This window comes from Candoia aspera, chromosome 2 (genome assembly GCF_035149785.1).
Source record: "Candoia aspera isolate rCanAsp1 chromosome 2, rCanAsp1.hap2, whole genome shotgun sequence".
Classification (NCBI taxonomy): Eukaryota; Metazoa; Chordata; class Lepidosauria; order Squamata; family Boidae; genus Candoia; species Candoia aspera.
In genome coordinates this window covers 169320615-169335808 of record NC_086154.1, presented here as the reverse complement: position 1 = coordinate 169335808, position 15194 = coordinate 169320615, and the positions used below count along the sequence as shown (strand labels likewise).

Here is a 15194-nt window from a genome sequence, read left to right as displayed (position 1 = left end):
CAAGATATAGGGCTTTATAGGTAATAATTAGCACCTAGATTTGTACTCAGAAACATATAAGTAGCTGGTGCAGTTCCTGCAGTATTGGTTTTATATGACAGTGATTGTGCAGTATGCATATAGGCCACTGTATTTTGCACCAGCCAGTTTTCGATTATATAAGCTGATTCTTCTTTATCAGTGCTTTTCCTATATATTTGATAGTTTTTTCTTTAACAACACTTTCAATAAATTTATTAGGAATAAATTTTATTTCTTCTCACTGCAATTTGTCTCAGCTGCTGAGATTTCTTTCTGGAGAATATTAGTTCAATTACAAGTATCTGTCTGCTCTACAGTGACGAGCAAAGAAAAGCAAGTAAAAAATTCATTTAGGTTATTTGGAATCTCTCGTTCTCCTTTATAATTTGCTACTTGCACTTCAACTTTCTACAGTTCAGCTACTTCCCTGGCCATTGCTGTGTCTGATGAATTTAAATATATTTTTAAAAATTGTTGGTGTTAATGTTTTTAATAATGAATGCCTCAAAATCCTTTTTTAAAAAAAAACAAAAAAAAAACCTTTGCTTGCTTTCTTGTCTTCTGTGCAAGTTTGAGTTCCTTTTTTTCTCCTTGTTTGGATAAGTCTCCTGTTTCCTGGAGAAAACTTTTTTTTCCCTCTCTAATAGCTTCCTTGACATTTCTCATTAACCATGCTAGTGACCTCTTAGAATTGACAATATCTTTCATACAGTCTGACTAAACTTTTGTTGTATCTGTCTTCGAACAGAATCAGCATCAAATTAGTTTGAACTTCTAGGAGTAATACCAGTTCAGTATTTTTACTCAATCTGAAAAGGTTTAACAGGGTCCTCCTCCCCGCCACATTTTATTTTAGAAAATGGTTTCAGTACAAACCAAGATACTCTGTTAGTATCTGAAAAATACTTGTGTTCTTCATTTTTAATAACATTGATATCTTTTTGCTTTATGAAAAAAATTATTACAAACCGTTATGAATATGGACATCTCATTTGACTGTTGATGAAGGGAAGAGGAAATCTAAATTAAAACTTTAAATACCACTATTTAATTACCCAAACGGCTTTGACTGTCTTAAAGAGTGTCTGGGATTATTCTGTTTTTCAATTTGTTTTAATGCTTCCTTAGTAAAAGCTGATGGATTCCCAGGCCCATTGCTGTCACTGATGAACTATATAAAGATAAATGACATTATGGTAAATTCCACTTAATGACATATTTTTAATTTTCTGAACACAGTCATTTTCTGGCTGCTGAATGAAGGCTAATTACCTCAAGATCAGAACAAAATAACTCCTCATTTTGAAAGATAATAGAAAAGAAATGTTGCTGATTAATGATGCTATTTATCTTTAAAAGAAAAAAAAACTATCTTTATCCAGATAGTACTGCTCCCTGAGGAACATGATTATAAAATGAATCTGAAGTCGCAACTTAATAGGTTATTAAAATTTTTTGAGTGCAGGCTTCTATGGTTCAGCTTTTCTATAAATTTAAATTGAAGGCCTGCTGCAGTACTTAAAGCAGCAGCCTGTTTATGAGACCACCGGGAACAATGTGTGTTACTAACAAAATATATTCTTAACCTGGTTCTGAATTCTGCATTTTTTCTTTTTCTAAATAAAAGTAGAATACCTTGAGAGTATTACAGATACGTCAGAAAATTTAATTACACTTTAAATATTATATATGGTAATGTTCCCTCTTAGAAGATGATACTGACCATATGGTCAAAAGGTATTCCATTTCTCTGAACACTAAAAATCATGGTTATTTACTAACTATATTGATAGTTTACTAGTAACGTTGATCTTAGAATCATAGAGTTGGAAGAGACAGTTTAAATTGCCAAGTTCAACCCCTACACTCAGTGTAGCTATCCATATTAAATCATCCTGAACAAATGGCTGTCTAGCCTCCACCTGAATACAACCCATGAGGGGAAGTCCTCCACCTCTTTAGGTAATTAGTTCCACTGTCAAATTCCCCTACTGTTAAAAACTTACTCTAACATTCAGTGAGAAACTATCTTCCTGTGGCTTAAATATATTATTCTGTGTCATGCACTCTGGAATAAGAGACAACAGATCTTAACCTTCTTTTGTGCAACATCCTTTCAGATACTCGAAAACTACTATTGTATCTCTCCTCAGCCATCTTTTCTCAAGGCTAAGCATATTCTTTTGTTTAAATGTGTCTTCATGGGATTTCATTTCTAGTCCCTAATCATTCTCTTTGTCCTTCTCTGGACCTATCCCAATTAATTCTTAAAATATGGTACCCAAAACTGGACACAATACTTGAAGTAGTGTCTGGCAGAAGCAGAATATAGTGGAATGATGGTTAGGTTAGGTTAGGTTAGGTTAGGTTAGGTTAGGTTAGGTTAGGTTATGACCTGTGTTATGTTACGTTATGACCTGTGGTTACAACAATAAACTTTACTTACTTGCTAGTGGAATGATTACTACTTGGGATTTAGAAATTATACTTCTTTTGATGCAGTTTAATGTCTTTTTTTGTAGCCACGCCACACTGCTGGTTCATAACTTATTTGTAATCAGTTATTATTCCAAAATCTTTTTCACAAGTACCATTGCAAAGCCATGTATTTCTTATCCTATATCTGTGCATTTGGTTTTGTGAAAAATGTTGCACTTGTCTATGCTTAATTTGGTTCTGCTACAGTCAGTCCACTTCTGTAACCTATCAAGATAATTTCAAATTGTATTTTTAATCTTCTAGGTTATTATCTTTCCCAACCAGTTTTGAGTCATCTGTGTATTTTATAAGCATTCTCTCCACTTTTTCATCCAAGTTATTAATAAAATATTGAAGAGTGGGGTATCCAGACTGAGGCTTTTGATAGCCCACCAGATGCATGTTCCTAGTTTGAGTGGGAAAAAAAAGGTGAGCACCTCTTGACAACAATTTTTGAGCTAGCTGGGTATCCGCTTAATTGTTATGGCATGCAGCCCACGCTTAACAAGCTTATTAATCAGTGTGTTATGGGTTATTTTTTCAAATGTTTTCCTAAAGTCAAGATACATCTGTAGCATTTCTGTAATCTATTAAGAGGAGAGCCAGAAACTAGGAGACCGTGAGTTCTAGTCTCACCTTAGGCACAAAGCCAGCTGGGTGACCTTGGGCCAGTCCCTCCCTCTCAACCCTAGGAAGGAGGCAACTGCAAACCACTTCTGAAAAACCTTGCCAAGGAAACTGCAGGGACTTGTCCAGGTAGTCTCTGAAAATTGGACATGATTGAACAGATTAAAAAAAAAATCTATTAAGAAAATTGCCCAATCAAAAATGACAGCCTGGCAAGTTTTATTATTGGCAAATTTGTACTGACTTTGGACAATTATCAAAAAGATGTCATATCCTTGTACACATGTGATCTTAAAATATTAGGGAGAAGTTTAGAAGCTGCTGTGTAAAATTTGATTGATCCATTAGTGCCCTTCCATTTGATGAAGGGTTTTGATTGCTAATAGAAGAGAAGATGGAGGTAATTCTTCCTAGACTTTTCTGTGATACTTTTCATGTTGTTTGTAAAGGTTTCTGTGTGAGGGAGAGAAATAATTGACAGTCACCTCTGTTTTTCCCTTCTTCTCATAGAGATCTTCACTATATCAAAAGTCATTCTATGAATAGAAGGATACTATTGGGCACAAGCAATTGTGTGCACTAAAGCAGGGGTCCCCAACCCCCGGGCCGTGGACTGGTACCGGTCCATGGCCTGTTAGGAACCGGGCCGCACAGCAGGAGGTGAGCGGTGGGCGGGCAAGGGAATTTACACCCTGAGTATTTACAGCCACTCCCCATCGCTCACACTACCACCTGAGCTCCGCCTCCTGTCAGAGAAAGCAAGCCCATTGGCTGCTATCTCCAAACAATGTGAAGAAAAAAGAATTAAAGGTCGGGAAAAAGAGGAAGCACTTGAATTATCCCGAAACCACACACCCCCTCGTCCGTGGAAAAATTGTCTTCCACAAAACTGGTCCCTGGTGCCAAAAAGGTTGGGAACTGCTGCACCAAAGGGTTACTTTTTACTGTAAGTAAAAAGTAATGTGTATTTAGATTTATTTATGGTCATAAACCAAAATTTCATACAGTACATCAAACAACAAAGCAAAAAATAAAACAAAAATATTAAAAAATATAGTGTGTGTGTTTGTGTTTGTGTATGTGTATGTGTATGTATTACAGCCTTCATGACTAAACTTGAAAAGGAAGGTTACTACACCACACTTTCAGATCCATAGTTGGTAGAGCATTAAATATAGCAAGAGTAAAGGCTCTTCTGTAAGAAGCAGAAGATGTTACATGTATAAATACTTAGGAATAGAAAAGGGCCTATTCTAAAAATTGATGTAAGAGAAGTAAGAGAGTCTGTTCTTGTTCTTCAGTAAGCCTAAATCCAGGACATGTTGCTTGACCTTTTGTAAAGCCCTCTCAGGCTCTAGTGTTATAAAAAAATTGAGCCAAGAATTCACACTAGCCACGACTGATGTTATGCTGTTTTCCTTGAAAAATCAAAGGTTTTCAGTGAGGATTAACTGGATTAAAGATCTCTTCTGAAAATTGACAATATGGTTATTGAATTATATTCATATCTATGTTTCCTTTCGACCTATATGACCGTTTGTCACATTTTTTTTTTAGTTATAGATATAAACCTAACAGCTTTTTAGACTTACAGAAGAGTGACCATCAGACCTGAATATTAATTGAAATTGCCTTTGAAATGCCTTCAAAAGCAGTTTTCCTTGTAGCACCAAAGCCTGATGTTCTGAGAAAAACAAAACTGGATGCATAATTCCTTGGCTTCTAGATTAGAGATTGGCTGCAGAGAAAAGCATGCTCAGTGAAGCTGATACATACTGATTTTCCCACCTCTCATGTTCCAGCAGCCTCTAATTCCCCAGAAAGGCTTTTCTCACAGGAGATGCTGCTGAGTGGGATGGAAGTTTTCACTGAGGGCTGAGGAGGGATTCCTTGAAAATGGCAGCAATGTTGGGAAAAGAGCTTCCTCTTTTCTCTAATAGTATGATTTATTGCATAAATGCCATTAGTGAACAATTCTGAAGTTTGTTTAACGTCAGTATCCCCTAAACCAAAGCATATTATTTTCTTTGTATTTATTTTAATTACCGTTGTAGTACAGGATAGGATACAACACTATTTTTATACAGAATGTGTAGCAAATATTCTTTTTCCATCTCATAGAAGAGCATTTATTCTTGCCCACTATAACCTGTTGTCCTCATTGTTAGAATTTAACAACATAGCTACATAGGAGAGGCGATTCCTTTTTTGTTGGAAAAAAATAGAAACATTTTTTTCTTATGGTTTTGCGCTGCTTTTTCTACATGGTGTAGCAAGGTGTCTTAACACCAAACCCATTGCTGCTCCACTCTTTCCTAACAGGTCTTAAGGTATTTCCAGAAGACTTGTCAAATGTATTGCAGTTACTATTGCTCTTAGATACTCAATTATCCACAAATTTTGGGAGCTTTAGAACTTTTACGTAAATATTTCTGTAAATAACACACACACACAGAGAGAACTTGTTTGTTGGTCTAGATTACTGCAGCCTAGAAAATTGGTGGCATTTAAGGGGGCTTCTATATATTTTGAAATTGTCTTAGAGGAGTATTCTATTACTCTAGTACATAACGTCTTGAGTTTTTAGTATTAATTTTAATGGAAGTAACTTACCATGCAAATATTTACCACACGTACCAAAACGAGAGTTGAAATGAGAAAAAATGCATCTGAAAAGGAAAATTGCCTAAACTCAAAGTTGAATGGGGAAGATATGCAGACAAAGAGATTATCTCTGATTTCCGGTTCTGAACATGATGTCTTTGACTAGTTTGGCTGAATCAGGAAGTTAGAGTTGCTGCTGCAGCTTCTCATTTCATCTATGATGCTCACTTTTGAAGAATCTTTAGCTTTTATTAGCAGTAACTGCTAAAACAATTCTTTGGGTTTTTTTTCAGATAACATGGACATTAAAATATTGGAAAGAATTATTTATGGGTAGTTTTCAACATTAGAAACAGGAAAAACATGTCAGAAGTAAAAGTTGGAAATTTCTTTAAAACATGAAATTTTAATAGAAAATGTAGAAATAGCTAAAGTTGTATAGAAATACCTGATATTAATAAACTAGGCAGTACTCCCACTTGGCATGAAATTACAGTTGAGGTAATCTGGAAGCTTCAAGTGATCCAGAATGTGGCCATGTGAGCAGTTATGGGTGTTCCTTGCATTCTCTACTCCCAGAGCTGCACTGATTACAAGTGGGATTCTGGGTACAATTCAAGGTGTTGGCCATTACCTATAAAGCCCTACATGGCATAGGGTCTGGTTATCTTTGGTTAGATAAGCAATTTCTGAAAGTGATTAGAAAGCGAGTTTAGCAAACTTAGTGTCCTTTAAAAGGCTCTGCCACAGCTTTGAGCCTGATGATTCATCTCTTTTGACTCCTGGCACTCAAACCCGGGGAAGACCACTGTCTTGTGGTCTCCTCGTGAGGAACAGCCATTCGGAGCACATGTGGGCGATCTCCCATCCTCTTCCTATCCGGAGAGGTTCCAAAGAACCGGTTTACTCACCAGTTCTTCGGTCTTTGCCACAGTTGTTGTCTCCGCTCTCCTGGAGATGCGTTCAGCTTGTCATGCCACCTCTGGAAGTGCTTAGGGCCTGGTTATCTTTGGGGCCATCTTTCTCCTGTCATCTCTGCTGGATTGGTAAGATCCGGTAGAGTTGGTGGGCTCCAGTTCCCAAGTGTAAAGCATTGTCATCTCGTGGTACTTTGGAAGTACATCTTTTCTGCAGCTGCACCTGCCCTGTGGAACAGCATCCCTCCTGAAGTTTTGGATAGCTCTAACTCTGTTGAGCTTTCATAAAGCTGTGAAAGTGTGGCTTTTCCACAGGCCAAGGATGTAATGATTTATTTCTTGGTAGTCTATTCTGATAGTTTATTTCTTTCAAGTTGGTTATCCTCCCTGATATATGGTCAATAATATAGTGTTGTTATTTGTTTTTTTATTTATATTGCTTTTATCATTGGTTTAAACCTAGTATGTAAGCCACCTGGAGTTAGTTTGGTGATTGAGGTAGTATACAAATAATAAATAAGGCTGAAATTATCTAAATAGGTAACTGCTGATGAGTACTGCACATATCTCCAGTATCTTCACAGCTGCTAACTATCAAATAAGTATATACTAAAAATACACATTTTACTGCTAGAGGGACAGTAGCACACAAAGACAAGTCTGTTAACTCAAGTTGCATGTGGGCCTTGATGCAATTTAAAAAGTTTGTATAAGCAATCAATTTATACCTTTAGTAAGGATGATCTGTTCCTTTCCCAGCATGATTTTTTTATTTCTGTTGTATGAAATTAAAAAAAATAGTGTGAGAAAGAGAATTCAGGAGAAAAAGGGGTATCAGAAAGAAAGCAAAGTACTGTAGTAATTCCATTTGCCAGTCTTACAAATCATTTGTGGCTTCCAACAGAATGTGGCCATTAACGGAAAAAAGTTTAGTACTAAATAATGCTTCACATTGTAACATAACAATGCTAACATCTCTTATGGAATTTTGCTTCTCAAAACTGAATAATTGATTTGTCTTTGTGGCACAGTAGTTTTATCTGACTTCTGATGACACTGAGGAGAAATGACCACCACCTGATCTGGTACTTGGTTATAATCTATAGCTCTTTCAAGGACGTTCCAGTGCTCTCCTTGATGCCATATATTCACCATATCTGATGTCTTCTATTTCTCTCACTCTTGCCAAGCATTTTCTCTATTCTATTATCCATTTATGTCATATGACTAAAGAATGGGAACATCTGTTTGTTAAACAGGAACAGAGGAAGCACTTTAATAAATAAATAGTCTCTACGAAACAGTATTTATTTCTTCCAGGATTAGTTGATTGGTTTTTCTTACAGGTTGTGTTACTCTTAGTAAACATCTCTAAAATCATAATTCAAAGGCATTTAACATCTTTCTCTTACACTGTCTTAATGTCTACCTTTCACAGCTGTATGTTATCAGTGGAAAAAAACATTACTTTATTCTGATTTTTGTTGTCATAGAAATATCCTTGTCCTTCATGATCTTATCTAAATTTGTCACGCCTTCTTCCCTAGAATTAATCTCTTATTTATGTCTCTAACACACTGTTCACTTTTATTTTTGAGTCCCCCAAAATACAACTTTCTAACACTTGGCACCTTCCCTTCTCCATCAACTATGAATTTATTAAGCATTCACATTGTCTTTGTCATCTTAATGCTTAATATAAACCCTGATTGTCTTGCATTTCCCTCCTTTTGTGTTTGTGTATGTTGTGTAACACCTCTGTTTTTCCATCTCTTAAGACACACAATATTTTTCTACATTTGTTGAACTAGAGAGCTTAGAACTTTCGCTGTTTCTTTTCTTGCCACTCTAAGCAGTGCAGTAAGTATTTAATCTATGGCTGAAGCTTTCTGACAGCTGATCTATTGATTCTTCTACTTCAGTTTCTAGTGTAATCAGTTCCTGAATATATTTTGACTCTACAAAAATTTCTGTCACTGCATAATTCTGTTTGTAAAGAGCTTCAATTTCCTTTACTTTCTTTTGCCTCTATTAAATGTCTCCCATGATTACCTTCATTTTCCTCTATTAAATCTCTTCTATGATTACTGTTGAGTAATAATACCTTAGCTGTAAATTTTCCTGTGAGTTTGCTAATATTTTAAAAAATATTTCTCATTTTCCTTTCGTTCTTTACCTCTGTTGGCATTCTTGGTTGAGATGTTATCCTTACTTGTTTGATGTTGAAACTCTTCATTCAGTCATCATGAAACCTGCTTCCCCTGGCTATCAAGGCAACTTGTTCTGAAAGCCACTTGTATCTTTTCCTATGTGAAAATTGGGGCATTTTTTTCTGCATCAGTTTTCATAACATTTTTTATCTCTTCCCATAGACTTACAGGTCTTCCTTCACAAAAACTAAACATTAAATCTCTTCCTTATGTCAATCTTACATTCTGACTATATGTCCTCCAAGTCAAATCTTGCTCACGCACTTGCTTTCTTTAGTTTTTTTAAGTTTAAACCTTATATATTTATCATCACTAATTCATGCTCTGTTCCACAATTAGTACCTGGAATCTTCTGTTTCCTATTACATGGTCAATTAGATTCCAATATTGTGTATCCATAATATAATAACAATAATAAGACTCTATAATATAGAGTCTTCATATTGTTTAAATCAGGTGTTGGCAAGGAAAAGAGAATTATCTTCACCAGTTTCTATTAACCTATCTCCTGTACGATATTATTGCATTTACTCAGTCCAAACTTGTAATTCCATATTCCTCCAGTTCTCCAACTTTTATATTCCAATCATCCATTAATACATCCTTTCTAGATTCTCTCAATTAGCATCTTTTGCAATTTGCCATAGAATCCCTCAGTGTCTTTCATCATCAGTAGATGGAGGTATATCAGTCTTCAACCAGATATCCATTAATTCCAATTGGTGTTACCTTATCATTTATTGGATGCCAAACACATATTTAGCAGAATGTTTTTCTGAGTATTGTGGTCACACCATTACTGTCCATATTCATGACAATTACTTTGCATAGCCTCATGGCTTGAATAGTGTATGATGAATCCATCCCTAAAATGATCTCTTCTGGTCCACCTAACTTCACTTATTCCTAACCATCAAATTTAGTATACTTCATATTGATCTTGACAGTTTCAAGGTTTCCTTAGTTAGTGCTTCTTAATGTTCTACATTCATATTGTATATTTCCTTGCAAAACAAGGAGTTTCTCTTTAAATAGTGGCAGAATCAGTGACCATACTTTCTTATACCTTTCCTCTGGTCACATCATTCCCTTAAGTAGGGATTTTCAGAATTCATCAATATGAGAATGGACCATTCCAAGAATTCCAGAATGTTTTGTTTCTCTCCATACCACTCTGTTCTGGTATGTAATTTATCAGTTTCCAGAAGTTAAATCCTCTGAACCAGAAGCAGCCTGAATTGTTCTGGGGATACCTGTATGGACAAAATAAGTGTATTTTGAAGGTAGACAACTCCCAGAATACTTTATATTATTCCAGCCTGGAGGATTCTTCTTTATAAACTGACAAACCATTCTCTGGATGGCATGATCCAGAGGGAAATGGAATGTTCCAGAGTTCTCTGAAATGCTCTTTTTCTCAGTCAAGGAATTTTGCACATCTCTTAATGTCCAGACCTACTTATGAAAATTTAATGTGATTTGCCAGTAGAGGAGTGGTTGGGGGAGGGAAAGGACAGGATTCCCATGATATGGCACTCAAATCCCTCTTAATGTAGTTAAATGATAATTATTAATTATTCTCAATATGGCTTAAGTAAGAAGATTAGATCTGTTGGTTAATTATACTGTATCTTATGATAATAGATCCAGAACATTGGGTAAGCATAGAATATCTTTTAGAGCAGCTGAAGGAGGGAGGAAGATAGTTTTTCCAGTATCCCCTTTTCCTCCATTGGTCAGCTAGGCCTTTGGTGCAGTTGGGGCAAAAGACAATTTGTTGTATTGGGAAGGGAAGATCAGTGAAAGTTGTCTGTTCTATGTTTAGTAGTGGGAACATCCTATGAGTAGAATTTCACTGAGAGAATGTTTCTGCCAGTAAGAGTAAACTCAGTGTTGAGTCATTGTATGATATTTTTCTGATCTTTTTATCCCACAAGTGTAGACCCTCTCATATTTTCCCTGATCCAAACTCCTTAAATTGTATTCATGTAAGACATGAAGATTTTTGAGATGTTGTTCTGCACGTTGTGATTCTATGTAAGATGATGTATGATTTATGACAGTGTGTGTGTGTGATTATATACGAGGCTGTGTGTCTGCTTGCACAAGGAATTTTATATGCTTGCCCCCAAACAAATTAATTAATTAATTATGCCACTTGAGAGAGTGAATTAATACAAGCCAGAGAAAATGGTAAAGGGGGTCCCACTCAGTCCCTTATGCATCTCAGTCAGATTTCTTGTAAGTTCTTATTATTTATTTTCAGTTAATTAGGAAATTCAAGGTTGTGCTCATGCATATTATTTCTATTCTAAGGGGGTATTTATTTCAGTAAATTCCTATGGTCGCATTCATAGTGGACCATGCTAAATAACTTAGAATAATTTAGATTACATTATAAGCAAGCAACCATGGAATCTTATTCTTTTCTAAATAATGCAATATCATTGCTGTCGCAAGAAGGGGGGAAATTATTTTGTTACGATATGTTTAAGATACCCTCTAATTAGTTATTTAGATGATTGATCATGTTTTTAAAAAATTGATTTTTTTATATTATCAAACCCCCATAGTATCAGTGCTGTTTGAGGTTATTGAATTCAGTGATGTAATTTACAATTAATACTACAAACTTACCCTCATTAGAAGCTAATGTTTGAAATATCCATATCTGGTACAGTTCTCAACAGGGCAGTATGAACATTAAGTGCTTAGGAAGAATCATGGAGGATGCTATAAACACAAAGCATTTGCCAGGCTTGTCTATAGAGAAACTGGTTCTCTTAATGTGTTTACTATCTTTTCCAGCAATATCAGGGTCCATCTCTGTTTTCTGAATATTCAATTCAGTCAGTCTCTGCAAACAAAAAATTCAAAGAAAAATTGTGATGCCTTATATAGAGATAAAGTTGTGGAAAAAGAAAGACCAACAGATGGGGTGGGGGGAAATCATGTATTTTTAGTTTTTAATCTTTCACTAATTTTAGTATGTCAGTCTGCAAAATTCAAAATAAAATGCAGTAAATAATAGTAGAGCCAGTTTGGTGTAGTACTTAAGGCACAAAGCCAGAAACCAGGAGGCCATGAGTTCTGTCCCACCTTAGGCACAAAGCCAGCTGGGTGACCTTGGGCCAGTCATTCTCAGCCCTAGGAAGCAGGCAAGGGCAAACTGCTTCAGAAAATCCTTGCCAAGAACACTGCAGTGACTTGTCCAGGCACTCAACAGGAGTCAAAATTAACTCAAAGGCACAAAACAAACAAGTGATAATATGTTAAAATAACACTACATTAAAATCTCAATATATATATATTTTAAAGAAACACGTTTACCTGCACCAAAAAGGTTAAGAATATTAGCACCAGGCAAACGTCTCTGGAGGAAATTCCATAAATGGAAGACAGCCACCTTGAGTGCCTTCTGGGTAGAAAGCCAGAATATAATTTGAATAAATAATATAAGAGTATTTTATCTCTACTTGACACATGCAAAGAAGCTATTGTGGATTGGTTTGCACTTCATGCTAAATCAACAGCAAGCTGACTGCATTAGTTTGAACAAACCATAATGCCATGGTTCATAGAAAGGTGGGCTTACATAATGCACTAAGCTAAAACTAAAGCCACTCCTTCCTGCTTTCCTCCCCATAGGAGCAGGTTGAATTAGTGAAAATGCTGCTTACCTGAGCCTCTTACCAACATTTTTCACATACACACAGAAAACGCAGGGGAGTTTCCGAGTGCAAACAAATGTGTCTACACACAGCATTAAATTGGCCAGTTCTGCCTTGATCTGCACATGTTATTTAGAGCTTCCATAGAGGATCCCTGTGTATACTGTAAATATGGAGGGCTCTCTTGCTATAATTGAGGACTTTGAGAATACTTGAAATGCAAACATAGATGTATGTATAGGAGTGTTCTAATTAATGCATCTAAGATGGTTTGTTCAAAAAGCTGGTCTTTAACATTATGTTTTTAACAGTGTCATGGCTTTATGGTGGATAGTTAAAGGTACTTTCCCAAAATATTGCAATAGTTCTTTTCTTTCAAAACATTGAATTGTGTATGCAGTGAATCAGTCAAAGACCTAGCTAAGCCCATTTTTCCCTTCCTCCCCCTTCCTCCCAAACTTGCTTTTGTTATGTATTGGCTTGCTAATCCTTGTGTTGAGCAGTATCAGACATCACCTTTCTTGGGGGCAGTTAGTCCACTCTTCCGCTTTCTTTGTCAGAGGGCTCCCTTAATAGGAGAAGTCAACAGGGAGGACAAAAAGGATTGAAAGTTGTATTTAATCAGGGTCAGAGAGGTGGTGTTCAGAGTGACGGGCCCACAGGCAGGCTGGCCTTTCATGCTTACCGACGCAGATGGTCCCAAAGCATTCAGCTAAGTGAAGAGAAAGCTGCCCAGTGAGCTATTGTAGGGGCAGAGCCTCGTTACAGTTGAGAAGGGTTGCCAAGGGTAACTAGAGAGCATCACCACCATCGTGTGATCACTAGTCTATGCCTTTGGAAATGTTAAACTGAGAATTGCTTTGGGGCTCTCGGCATCTGGATGTTCATGGAAGCAGTATTATCTTACATAAGCTTTTGATTTATTTCACTTTGAGGAACTGGACAAATGGAAATGATTTTGCAGTTTACTTTGAGAGAAGTTGCTATTCAGAACCCATACTGGCAATCCTATACTAGAAGTTGCAGCAGTACATTTAAAAAATGCATTTCTGAGACTTTAATTGCAATGCACTTGGGTATGCTGATTTTTTTTCTAAAAAAAAATACAAAATAGCATGTATGCATATCCCAGAAAGTATATCCAAATGTGTCTATTTAATGATAACAGAAACTGTTTAAGAGTGTGCGTCTGTGTGTGTGTGTGTGAGAGAGAGAGAGAGAGGGAGAATTTTTAAACCAATAATACTTAGGTTCAGACTAATTCTCTTGAAATCAAAGAATGCTGCTCTTTCCATGCCCTTAAATATAAACATAATTTACTGTGGGTCATTAATTAGTGATACTAAGCAGTTCAAAATACATTGGAGGAATGATATGACTAGCTAAAATGCACTCTAGAATAGTAGTTTAGTTCTTAGATGTGAACTACTTGTACTTTGCACAATCTAAGGGAAAGAGGTGGCAAAGGTGTACAGTCTTCCATTTCTTCCAGATGGCCATTTGTCATTTTAGTTCCTATTGCAAACTAAAATTAATCATAGTGTCCAAAAGATCCATAAAGCTTCCAAGCACTTTCACTTCCATAGGAAAGATTCAGTTAAACTTATTATGTAGCCCATTTTTTGCTACTTACAACATGGAGGTGTCTCTGATTTCTCCTTTATTCCACCTTTCCTCAGTTCTTACACTTGACCATATTGACAGAAAGTGGTTATTACTATTCTATTTTATACAGAGTAGGCGGTAGCGATCTATAAATATAGCTGTAATATAGTAAACCTACATGATTATCTGTTTACTGTGAAGAATGCAGCACATTCCATCAACTTTATATTTTACTTTGAATTCAGAATCTAAGAGAAAAAGTAAGTTCTACAAGAGGAGTGGTTTTAATAGAACTTGCTTGCTTATTTATTGATTTATTAGATTCATACCCTTTTTATACAACCCAAGACAGCATGCATAAAATACAAGATAAGTTATTTGAGTTAATTATGCAAGTAATATTGTCAGAATCTTAGTAAGACTACAGATAACATTTTAAGAAATTGTATCAGGCCACAAATATATAAAGCATATTCTTATGCAAATGTCTTGGAAATAACAGTTCTGAAAAGTAATGAGCAAGAAATTTTGGAATAGAATAATTCAAAGGGCTTAAATGGATTTTTTTTTTACAGTTGCATTCAGAAATAGTCTCAATTTAGAGAAATAGTCTCTAAAAGATTTTGAGAACATCTGCTCAAAAGATGTAATCCATTCTAACTTCCTCTTGTGTTCTTTTTTTCTTTCTTTTTCTGTGGTTAGAATTTAACGATTAGATGAAACATCTGTGGGCAAGCAATATAGACAATGTTGGCTATAGAAAATAAACTGAGAATTGATTGGGAAATACTGACAGTTCTCAGAGAAAGTATGTTTTTTTGTATACCAAACTTCAAAAAAGAAATTTCAGTAATGTGATCTTTTCTGAAGTTGGAAATACTAAGGTGAACAAAATTAGTGAATTAATTTGCAGAGCAATTAATTTTTTTTCATTTATCAGGATAGATAGGAAATTTTAATGCAATAATTTTGCAAAATAGTGCTTCTATGCTGCTGTTATTGTTGGACAATCAGCCCAAACTGATTTATTTTTTCCAGGCAACTTCAAAAAAAATGTGTTC

The 15194-nt window shown here is 35.7% G+C and overlaps 1 protein-coding gene across 1 annotated transcript in view; it reads left to right on the top strand.

The window, feature by feature from the left end:
- ZCCHC7 (zinc finger CCHC-type containing 7) overlaps positions 1-15194 on the top strand; it is a 145314-nt gene that overhangs the window by 56220 nt on the left and 73900 nt on the right. The window lies entirely within an intron of this gene.